This window comes from Diaphorina citri, unplaced genomic scaffold, assembly GCF_000475195.1.
Source record: "Diaphorina citri unplaced genomic scaffold, Diaci psyllid genome assembly version 1.1 scaffold266, whole genome shotgun sequence".
Classification (NCBI taxonomy): Eukaryota; Metazoa; Arthropoda; class Insecta; order Hemiptera; family Psyllidae; genus Diaphorina; species Diaphorina citri.
The window spans coordinates 24,195-36,422 of record NW_007377703.1 but is presented as its reverse complement, the minus strand read 5'-3'; the positions used below and the strand labels follow the sequence as shown (position 1 = coordinate 36,422).

The 12,228-nt window shown below is 41.5% G+C and overlaps 1 protein-coding gene across 3 annotated transcripts in view; it reads left to right on the top strand.

The window, feature by feature from the left end:
- The window catches only part of LOC103506849 (sex peptide receptor), a 162,277-nt gene extending 150,599 nt beyond the window's left edge, over nucleotides 1–11,678 (top strand). For 2 of the 3 annotated variants that reach the window (XM_026821821.1, XM_026821820.1), the window contains exon 6: nucleotides 10,856–10,883. The gene's annotated coding sequence lies outside the window, so the exon portion shown is untranslated. Of the gene's footprint in view, nucleotides 1–10,855 lie in introns of all 3 variants that reach the window. The other variant, XR_003390820.1, reaches the window with a different exon arrangement.
- The last annotated feature ends 550 nt before the right edge of the window (nucleotides 11,679–12,228 follow it).

Genomic DNA, 12,228 nt, shown 5'->3' with positions numbered 1-12,228 from the left:
CTTCTTCTTCTTCTTCTTCTTCTTCTTCTTCTTCTTCTTCTCCTCCTCCTCCTCCTCCTCCTCCTCCTCCTCCTCCTTCTGTATGCCCGGGGAGCATGTGCCATGTCAGTCCAAATCCATCAAATTAAACAATTAACTCGTGAGGAAAATGCTCCTCATTTTTGATAATAATAAAATTTTGCCCCGCACTCCGAATTCCTCTTCGCCGTCGTTATTTTGTACTGCTTTTGTGTTCTGGAAAAGAGATAACGTCCCTTTCAAGCCCACTGTTCGGGTTGTTTTTACCTCATTTTCAAATACTCGCCAGCTAGTTGAAATATCTTTCTGGGTAGATCCTTAGAAGCATAACTCATCCTTTAGTGCTGTTGTGGGTAGATTCCCAGAAGTTGTGGGTTACGTTCCTAAAGGTTGGGTTACATCCTTATACCTTTTGTCCTTATACGTAAGCCTCTGAGTGGGCCTTTTGTGAACATCTTTCTAGGTATAGACAAGCTCACAATATGTATTCCTTCTGCAATTGGGCAGACACTACCCACTATCATCTATTCCTTAAGAGTACCTCTGCTACCTGTATATGAAACTACTTCGGTGGGTACATAGATTAGACTCGTATACTTACTTCTGCAACGAACCTAGGAAGCTTGATCCCCCGTTCCTTCCTTCTCGTCCTACTCAGTTTCCCTATGCATATATCTCACAAGAGTACAGGATAACATCTAAGATATGCAAATCAGCCCCTCAGGGAGTCCCATCATCTGATTAGGCTAATGGATGTTCCCATCCCCTCGCCCGGGGTCCTTATGGGCAGTTCCTTTGCATCATGCAACTCCCAACTCACTCGCCCCCCTAGGGGAGGACGTAATGCATTTTCCTAGATAAACAATGGTGCATTTTCCCGCGTGCCATTTGCGAAAAACTCTCACCGCGCCAGGACCGGGGCCAGGAGGATTTTGGGGGAGATTGCTTGGCAGGCTCCGCAGGCTTTTGACGGTTTTGGATCTCCATATCATCACAAAAGAACTAACACCTATTGTGTACGTCCTTGAAATCTCGATTGCCTACATTCATTAGACATTCACAAAATGATCGATTGAAAATGGGATTATCGAGTTTTTGCAATAACAAGAGAGCTTAAATTTCAGGAAACGAAGCCCGAAAATCAAGGCTTGGTGGACATAAATAACGTACATAGTCTGGATTTTTTGCCCAAAAGGTCGGGGATGGTGTTCTGAATGAGGGGTAACCGTATTAGGTAACCATTTTGCAAACTTCCTTTAGGAGAAGCAAGCGAGGTAGGGAGAAGATGGTATCGTGGGTTCGATTCCCAGCCCCCTGCTTTGTAATGGTATCGTGGGTTCGATTTCCAGCCCCCTGCTTTGTAATGCTGATGGGATGGCCACTAAAGTTGTGATAACATACATACTTACCTACCTAAAATCCCTCCATATACTTACCTAGTGCCTAACATTACGTACTCTTACTCTCAAAGAAATAAAACCTACATTTTAGCATCCAATTCCTACATTTTTATGAGCACCAAGCTCTTTACTAACCTCATCTGATTGAGAGGGGGGGGGGATGATGATGGGCCTAAGGGGAAGTAAATGGGCTTAAGGGGAATGATGGCTCTAAGGAGAGGGGAGGGGCTAAGAGGAGGGAATGAAGCTGAGGGGAGGATGATAACGGAGGGGCTGAGGGGAGATAACGAGGCTAGGGGAGGGAGATGGGCTTAAGGAGAACGATGGGGCTAAGGAGAGGGGAGGGGCCAAGAGGAGAGTTACGTATATCTACGCCTCTCTATCTTTTCACCATTAGACCTATCTCAAGCAATCTCCTTTTGAATACTTTGCTGACTAGACGGAACTCACGGAACGGAGCGTGCTTTAGATAGTCATTTGCTTATTTACTTATGTAAGCATTACGTATGTATGTGTAGGTACCTACTCTCCTTTGCTTCTGTATTTACTTACTTATGTAAGCAATATGCTCGTCTATTTCAGAGTAACTTGTATTAGGAACGGGAATTTTTTAACCCGCTCAGAATGTCTGACAGACCCAAGTCTTACAGATCTTGGTCCGTCACACAGTGGGAACGTGTGCGGTAGAAAAAGCTCGAGACGTAGATCTGTGAGACCGCGGTCTGATAGTTTTTCTGCCACACACGTTCTGACGGTCTTACGGACGGGCCATTTATCAGCCACTGAACCCCCTTAACGGGCCCTTTATCAGTCACTGAACCCCGTTAACGGGCCCTTTTTAAGTGAGCTCCACACACTAAAGTTCAATAAACCACCTGTAAAGCTACGGGCCACACACACCACTCCGGTCATCTGTGAAACGAAAACTTGAAAAAAGGTATGTCAGGCGAATTTAATGAATCTGATGATGAGTGACAATAGAGAACAAAAATTTGAAAGAGAGAGAGAGAGGGACAGGGAGAGAGAGAGAGAGAGAGAGAGAGAGAGAAAGAAACACAAAAACAAACAAAAAATCTATTTAAAAAACAAAACAACTCTGACACAATTATCACAGCCATTATGGCTCGGGACAATATCTGTGTTGAAAGATGTGGAAGACGTAAGAATGACAGCATCATAAATAAAGCATCATAAGCATCATCAGCATCATAAATTACTTGTGTTGTGAGATTGTTTCTCAGGTCGTTTCTATGAAAATATTTGCTTAATTAGTTGAAAATCCCCGCTGGGTGCTGGGTTCCTAGAGTGGCCGACAATAGAGTGGGTCCGAGATCTTTAAAGGTGCGTCTGCATCACAGTAGAGAGTAGACCGAATAGTCGATCGATGTTCTTCGACTGGAAACACTAGAACCCATTTTCTACGGTCTCCCAATCAGGATAGCTTCCTTTTTCCCCTTGGCCTTTTTCCATTGATTTTCCTTTAATGATGTTGTGTAGAATTCAGTTGTTACTTCATTTAGCAACTACTCGTATAGGGTGTTAAATTTATTTGCACGAACTATCGACATGGACTCCATTTAGCAAAGTTGCCAAAGAAAGCAAGAAAATATCCCCCCTTCATCAAAATTTACCTTCCTTCTCCATCAAATTGTACCTCCCCTTCCACATTACCTCCCTTTCATCAAATTCTACAATCGAATTGTAACCTCCCCCTCCCCCTCTGTCAAATTGTACATTGCCCCTCCATCAAATTGGAACACAGATTTCCAAATTTCATTCTCCCCACAAAGTCCGAGTAAGGCTATAAATCACCATGTTGTTCCCTATTCTGCTCTCTTCTTTCGCTCCTAGTCCACCTCCTATTTATCCAGCTTCTTCTCCTCCTCCTCCTCCTCCTCCTCCTCCCTTCCTCCTTCTGCTCCTCCTCCTTCTTCTCCTCCTCTTTCTTCTCTCCTCCTTCTCCTTCTCCTTCTCCTTCTTCTGCTCCTCCTCCTTCTTCTGCTCCTCCTCCTCCTGCTCTTTCTTCTCTCCTCCTTCTCCTCCTCCTTCTCCTTCCCCTCCTCCTTCTCCTCCTCCTTCTCCTCCTTCTTCTTCTTCTCCTCCTCCTTATCCTCCTCCTTCCCCTCCTTCTCCTTCTCCTCCTCCTCCTCCTTATCCTCCTCCTTCCCCTCCTTCTCCTTCTCCTCCTCCTTCTGCTCCTCCTTCTCCTCTTCCTCCTTCTGCTCCTCCTCCTCCTACTTCTCCTTTTCCTCCTCCTCCCCCTCCTTCTCCTCCTCCTTCTGCTCCTCCTTCTCCTCCTCCTTCTCCTCTTCCTCCTTCTGCTCCTCCTCCTCCTACTTCTCCTCTTTCTCTAGCTCCTCCGTTTTACTCCCTCTTCTGTTTCAAGTTTCATTTTCCTCTTTCTCCAAATTCTTATTCTTCTTACTCTTCCTCGTCGATAGCTTTCCATTTACAATATGTACTTACGTCTATTTCCTTCTCCTCTTTCTCCTTCTTCTCTTTCTCAACATCTTTCCCAGAAGACAAGATTGGTACAACGGACAACTCTAAGTACATATCTGACCGGTAAAGAAGTAAAGATAATTATTATTCATCTACCTTTCTTACGTGAGGATATCATCCACTTCGACTCGAAGCATAAGAGGGATTCGGAAAAAGTGGAAAACCCCCGAAAAAAATCAGGAAAATTTCGGAATTTCCTGGGTTCTGAGAGACTCCCTCAATGATGGATGAGCAAATGAGGGAGAGATTTTCTTCCCTCTTTTTTTTTAGAGAGAGAGAGAGAGGCAGAAATTGATGGGTTGGAAATTGGGAGAGAAGAAATATATTGAGAGGCCCTCAAGCCTCTTTTTTCTCTCTCTCTCCAAAGATGTTTCTTGACTACCTACTCCAAAATTGGAGAATTTAGGGCGTCGAGCGTCGTTTTTGTCTTCGGGAAAATATCTGTGTTGAAAGATGTGGAAGACGTAAGAATGACAGCATCATAAATAAAGCATCATAAGCATCATCAGCATCATAAGCATCATCAGCATCATAAATTACTTGTGTTGTGGGATTGTTTCTCAGGTCGTTTCTATGAAAATATTTGCTTAATTAGTTGAAATCCCCGCTGGTCGCTGGGTTCCTGGAGTGGCCGACAATAGAGTGGGTCCGAGATCTTTAAAGGTGCGTCTACATCACAGTAGACCGAATAGTCGATCGATGTTCCTTGACTGGAAACACTAGAACCTATTTTCTGAGGTCTCCCAATCAGGATAGCTTCCTTTTTCCCCTTGGCCTTTTTCCATTGATTTTCCCTTAATGATGTTGTGTAGAATTCAGTAGTTACTTCATTTAGCAACTACTCGTATAGGGTGTTAAATTTATTTGCACGAACTATCGACATGGACTCGATTTAGCAAAGTTGCCAAAGAAAGCAAGAAAAAGAAGGAAGCATCCCTTAACGTCCGCGTCTGACCAGACTCACCAGTCACAATTGATGAAGTGCTAACAAGAGAAAGGCTGGGAGAGAGCGTACGAATGATATATTGAACAAAAAGCTTCTCAGATTTCATCCCTCCCTGCTCTGTTCTTTCCTTGCTGGAGGAAATACACATTTGTAAAGGCCACCTTCTGCTGCTTCTTCTTCTTCCCCTTCGTCTTCTCCTCCACAATTATCTGCCCACTTTCACTTTCTGGGTAGATCCTTAGAAGCATAACTCATCCTTTAGTGCTGTTGTGGGTAGATTCCCAGAAGTTGTGGGTTACGTTCCTAAAGGATGGGTTACATCCTTATATCTTTTGTCCTTATACCTAAGCCTCTGAGTGGGCCTTTTGTGTAGGTATATCTTCCTAGGTATACAAGCGCAAAATATTCTTTCTGCAATTGGGCAGACACTACCCACTATCATCTATTGTATTGGATAAGAGCAAAGCTTATACCAATGCGTGGTTTCACCGAATTCTCAGAATTGTTGTGTACCGACTTCAAATTTCAGATGGAATTTCCAGTTGCCAGTGAAAATAAGAGAAATTTTGTAGGCACTCCCACAGCGTATAGTGTAGTCCTATGCCAAGAATGCGAAGGGCGAAGGTATTCGCTGCAGGAATTATGCACAGGAATGAATTTGAAGGTAGTACCTACACCTACCTATGTATGTAGGTATATCTAATGCAGGAATGATTCAAATGGAATTCTTACATTTGAATGTTCAAGTTCAAGAACATACTCGTACAATCATTATAATGTACAATATGTACATATTGCGTTGTTTAGAGTACCTCTGCTACCTGTATACGAAACTACTTAGGTGGGTCGTGGGTAGGTACATAGATTAGACTCGTATACTTACTTCTGCAACGAACCTAGGAAGCTTCATCCCCCGTTCCTTCCTTCTCGTCCTGCTCAGGTTCCCTACAAAATTATAGGTATCCTTGCATAACTCTCACAAGAGTACAGGATAACATCTAAGATATGCAAATCAGCCCCTCAGGGAGTCCCATCATCTGATTAGGCTAATGGATGTTCCCATCCCCTCGCCCGGGGTCCTTATGGGTAGTTCCTTAGCATCATGCAACTCCCAACTCACTCGCCCCCCTAGGGGAGGACGTAATGCATTTTCCTAGATAAACAATGGTGCATTTTCCCGCGTGATGCCATTTGCGAAAAACTCCCACCGCGCCAGGACCGGGGCCAGGAGGATTTTGGGGGAGATTGCATGGCAGGCTCCGCAGGCTTTTGACGGTTTTGGGGCTCCATATCATCACAAAAGAACTTACACCTATTGTGTACGTCCTTGAAATCTCGATTGCCTACATTCATTAGACATTCACAAAATGATTGATTGAAAATGGGATTATCGAGTTTTTGCAACCAAAATTAACTTCCCGTTAACTGAACTCTTCAGCAACTTTTCTGAGTGTATTTTACCCAAGTTCTGAGTGCATTTTACCAATCTCCTGGCCTGGTTGTCCAAGATCTATTGAGTCAAATGGTCGGTGAATCGAAACACATGTCATCTCGCACACTCCATCTCTAAAAGGTATCCAATCAATTGAAAGGCAACATTTATTTTATCAAATCAACGTTTTGATTTGATTTCCGACATTTATTTTCCTCGTAAACGTTTCTAACCCAAGAACAAATAACGGCTTCGGAATTTCACGAAAATTTTACCAGCTGCCCCACATCGGAGGAGAAGTAGCCCACTGTCACCAGAGTCCGCGAAAGGGTCTTCAAATGTAATGCTGAGACGAAGAATAGGAGAAATTCCAATTTGATAAAGCGAGAGAGAGAGAAAATTGAGAGGGAGAGAGAAAGAGGGATTGAGAGGGAGATAAATTGGGAGAGAAAATGGCAAAATATGAGTTTCAGACAGAGGGCTAACGAGTAGGTGATGGCAAATTTATGACCAGGGCACGTGTGTCAATTTTCGGCAATTAGGTCGGATGGAAATTATGTGGAGGTGATTGAACAAAGCCTCCTCTAGGAGTCGTGAGCGGTGACCACATTTGAGTATTACAAGTGGATGAGCCAGTGGCGTCTCCTTCATTGGAAGCTATTTCCTTTCTATGTTTTTTTTTTTTTTTTTAATTTTTTTAAATGAATTCTTTCTCTTTCACATCTCAACCAATACTAAGGGGGGGGGGATTGAAAAAGGCAGATTTTCCTACTCATGTCACGTCCAGCCCAATCGAAAGATAATGATCTTAACATTCTTAACGCTATTACATTTCATTGTCCACCCATAACCAGGCCCATAACAATGATGTCCTCCTTTAACAATATGATGGCTAGTCGTAACAAAAACCATAATTCTATTATCACACTTCCTGATGAATGCCTTGGTAAAGTTTTGAAAGTCATCTAAAAAGTTAGTATAAAAGGACTGAAAGAGGAAAAAGCTCTCTTTATAATTTCGTCACTTCGTCTTCATTCTACACTTGACTGCGAAAAATTGGGGACAGTATTATGCCTTTCCACTCTTTCCAGCCCCTTTTACTCTGACATCCTTTAGATTTAGAATATTATTTTTAAACGTGTTTTTAGTACCAGCTAAAAGCATGTTTTTGTCTTCAAGATATCGTCTTTTTTCGATGAGGTGTCTTCGGTTTTTCGAAGTATGGCTCTTTTTTAATTGGAAATCAATAAATGATCGTGTTAGTGATACCTACATATTGAAAAAGTCCCAGATTCGATCCGTACCGATCTTTTTGTCCATAGGTGTAACACCATACGACCAAGTTACCGACCTGACCTTCTTTTATCTAATTTTAGCACAAACAATTTCTCGTCGGAAATTTCACAAAGTGGAAAGTGATAGGTAATTCAGTTTACTCACTTCACTTGATGTTTTTCAGTCACTTTGGAGCGAAACTTTTCATGTTCTCTTTAGCTGAAAGTACATTGTGGTTTTTCTAGGCAGAAACTTTTATATACGCCTTGTAACTATAGCCTCTGCTTGTACCTACTCTGGTTCTTTGAGGACTTGTTCCCTTTGAATGCAAGTCTGCTCTGCTCTAAGTATTTTAGTCTGCTGTATTATGTTCATTCATTGTTAACTTTATAGCCGAGTGCAGCATCCAGTGGTCCTGTGAAAAGTTTTTCGACTAACTCATGAGATTTTGCTTTCCATTTTGGGAATGGTTTTCGGATTTTCAAAGTTTTCACAGAAGCATTATTATCTTTGAGCTACAGTTAAATAGCTCTCTCAAAAAGTTGTTCAAGAATTTCATCTGTCCCTCATTATCGACTTTGAGAAACACATTTAGGATCACTTTCAATTGGCTAATTAGCTTACCTTTTCACATAACTTTAAATGAGTATGCATATATGCATTGTCTCAATAATATCGTTTGATGAAGTGAACTCTGTCCTGATGTTTTCATCACTTCCGTGTTGAAAATTCAAAACCACCCGAGGTTTCTGCTTCACATTTTCAAAGCAAAAGCACCTAATTATCAAACGCCTACGAATAGTGTTCTCATTTTGACAAAAGAAAATTGACACCAAGTATGTACCCTTTTCAACATTTTCAAACGAATTATGAGCGCCCTATATTTATGTAGTCCCTATCCACTAATGGCCCCTTGCCCCATGTTACCCATGTATCACCTCCATCCGCTAATGGCCCCTTGCCTCATTTCTCAACTCCATCCACCAATACCCTTTCGCCCCATCTCTCACCTCTATGTTTTAATGGCCCGTTGCCCCTCACAAAATGAAGCTCACTGGGGAAAACACCCGGCAGACTTAGAGTCCTCATTGAATTTCTGTTTTTGAAAAGCAACGCGAACACACTCGTCATGTCGCGCTCTTGTACATGGTCCTGTGGTCAAGCAATGTCATTGGACAGCAGAGAAAAGAACCCTCCACAAGGAAAGGCCCCTTATGAGTGGGTCTTTTCTGTTGCTGTCCAATTAATCGACATTGCCTGAAAATCGCCTACGCTATGAACTTGATTTTTCGTTCCTCCATTTTTCAAAGTCCTCTGATCATACCTATTCAATGGTTTCCAGGCAATTTCGATCATGGTGATGTGGGCTGTTGTGGGCTTCTTTAGATTTACTTCCATTCTCTGCTAATTAAATATAGGGGAAAATGGGGTTTTCCTTTCGAGTAGGTATTTTCCATTTCTTAGTGCCTTTCAAAGCTGGATAAAGTTATCAAAAAGAGAGAGAGAGAGAGAGAGAGAGAAAGAAAGGAAGAAGGGAAGGTTGTAGAAAGGAAGTAAAGACAAAGAAAAGCAGAAAAAGAGTTTAGGAAGGAGAGAAAGGGAGAGTTCAAAGTACACCTATCCACCAAACCTATTTTGAAATGAAATGAAAATTTTCCATTCGAAATTATTCGAATGTAAATGTAACACATCTGAGAGAGAGAGAGAGATAGAGAAAGAGAGAGAGAAAGAGAAAAAGAGAGAGAGAGAGAAAGAGTAAAAGAGAGAGAAAGAGTAAGAGAGAGAAAGAGAGAGAGAGAGAGAAAGAGAGAGAGAGAGAGAGAGAGGGGGGGGGGGGGGGGGGGTAGGGGGGGGGGGGGGGGGGGGGGGGGGGGGGTTAGGAGTAGGCTTAAGAAGAGAAACCTGGCTTAAGGAGAAAAACCTGGCCAATATACTTATCAGGGACTTACTTCCTCATTTTATTTGTACATAATAATGATGGGGAAACTTGCAATAAATTTAAATGTGATTACCTACCTCGGATTCTTCGTCATCTTGCCTACCTATTTCTTCTTTCTTCTGTACTTATCTCTCTCCCATCCTCAATCTCCTGATTTTAACTTTTTTTTCTCGTTTTTTTTCCCCCTTCTTCTTTTTCTGCTCCTCTTTCTTCTTCTTCCTTTTTTCAACGCCCATTCTACTTATTCCTCATTTCTTCATCTTCCTTCTTTCACTTCCTCCTTCTCTCTCTCTCTCTCTCCTATTCTTCCTCCTCCTTCCTTTCCTTCATTATCCTCCTCCTTCCCCTCCTTCTCCTTCTCCTCCTCCTTCTGCTCCTCCTTCTCCTCTTCCTCCTTCTGCTCCTCCTCCTCCTAGAACTTCAGATGTTTAGCTAGCTTTTCGTTTTTCAAAAACTGCAGCTAGCGGCTACTAATTATCAAATAATAAATCAAAAGAGCACGAATATGGAATGTGTACTTATTAAAATGGCCTAAAGCGGCCCTAGGTGCGTCTACCTTGTCAGCAATAATAAAATTGACGCTGGGGGCTAGGCAGTCTGGGACAGTCTGAGTATCTTCTGTTACTTTCAAAGGCCAGTCTTCTGCACCGTGTGACAATTTTGTGTTCTTAGTCTTAGTATTGCATGGCACTTATCTTTGATGTAACAATGGTATCTATCCAATTAATTAGACCAATGTTACGTTATTCGATCCGTACCGATCTTTTTGTCCATAGGTGTAACACCATACGACCAAGTTACCGACCTGACCTTCTTTTATCTAATTTTAGCACGAACAAATTCTCGTCGGAAATTTCACAAAGTGGAAAGTGATAGGTAATTTAGTTTACTCACTTCACTTGATGTTTTTCAGTCACTTTGGAGCGAAACTTTTCATGTTCTCTTTCTGAAAGTACATTGTGGTTTTTCTAGGCAGAAACTTTTATACGCCTTGTAGCCTGGTTCTTTGAGGACGATTGCCCTTTGTGTGCAAGTCTGCTCTAAGTATTTTAGTCTGCTGTATTATGTTCATTCATTGTTAACTTTATAGCAGAGTGCAGCATCCAGTGGTCCTGTTGTTGTTTTTGCCGAGTGGCTCATTGAACTTAATTCAAGCAAGGTTCTTCAGTTGTAAATTGTTCTGTACCAAATACACAAGGCCTTGTTTAGACTGCGGGAGTAAAGGGACTTTTAAGTCTCATTCTGGCAGTATAAACAATTTATACCAACCTATTCTATTCTATATCCATATTTTTTTCTAATCCTTATCTTTTCTAAGCCATGTCCATTTTCTTCTGTTCCAGATGGAGAGTGCCAGACTACAAGATGAAGGACGTATTCTACGTAATGATCTCAATTATAAAACATATTACCAAAGGCTAGAATTACCTACAATTAAGTTAGCATTGTTACCCAATAAGTTAAGTACCGAACTATTTTAGTGCAGATTTCAAAGGACTTAAGATTTTAATAGGAATAGCTTATCCCAAAACGGGATTTAGCTAAAAAGTACTCGCGTGTACCGTCCAACTTGTCTCATTGGGACCCGTCTCTATGGGGAATCTGTATATCAATGGTAAAATCGTGGCCTCATTGTAATTGGCCTTTGTAATTGGCATTGTAATTGAGGAACAATTTTGTAATTTGAAAACCTGGATGAGTGGGAAAAAATTGTCGCTCCCTTGGATTCCCAATGAGACAGGTTTGACTCTAAATTATGTTTTCGTACAAATTTTAATACGAAAAGGACTAAACGATGAAGTCGCTTTTGTTGACCGTGGGATATTCTCGGACACTGTCTCTGAACAATCTCCGAGTATTCTCAGAGATGAAACACTTTAGCTTGAACATAAATCTGTAAACCCGGGCCATAGCATTGTTAACGAATAATTTAGCAATATATTTTAGCACAAGTTTCACAGGGCTCCGAAATGCGTCCCTTCCCAGACCAGTAAAGAAAGCCTTTAGAGGGGGAAGCTTTATAAATAAAGGGAAGAGACTTTGCATTAGGAACATACCCGTACAATACAATGATAATATTCCTAATTTAAATGTTTAACATTGAAAGAATATTACAGGCCTAAGGCAAACGAGTGTAAGGGAATCATGGCAATCATCTTCCCTTTCCTATAATCCGTACAATACAATGATAATATTCCTAATTTAAATGTTTAACATTGAAAGAATATTACAGGCCTAAGGCAAACGAGTGTAAGGGAATCGTAAGGGAATCATGGCAATCATCTTCCCTTTCCTATAATAGGTACCTAAAAATGTGTATCATCAAAGGCCTCATCATCATCTTTGGCACAGAAGGTGCCAACGGGTTGCAAAGTTAGAAAAGCACTTCGCAGTAATGTTGAAAACAGAACGTAATATCATTTTGGAGAAAATTTGCCTGGAGATTTTCTCTTCTACAACACGAGAAACATTTACTTCTCTGTGTGGAATATGAAAAATATATGATTTTACAAAGTGAAGGACTAAAAGCTCTCTTGTGCAGAGAAAGTTGCGAAGAAAACAGCACATTAAGCTCGGGAAATTTTACATATTGTGCGGAGAGGTACGGAAGTTTTCCAGCTTTAGGCGTACAAATAAGCTCTCTCAAAATTGTGTACCTTCTACAAAAGGGTAGAAGGCTCATTCCTTATTTGAAAAGTTTTTCGACTTACTCATG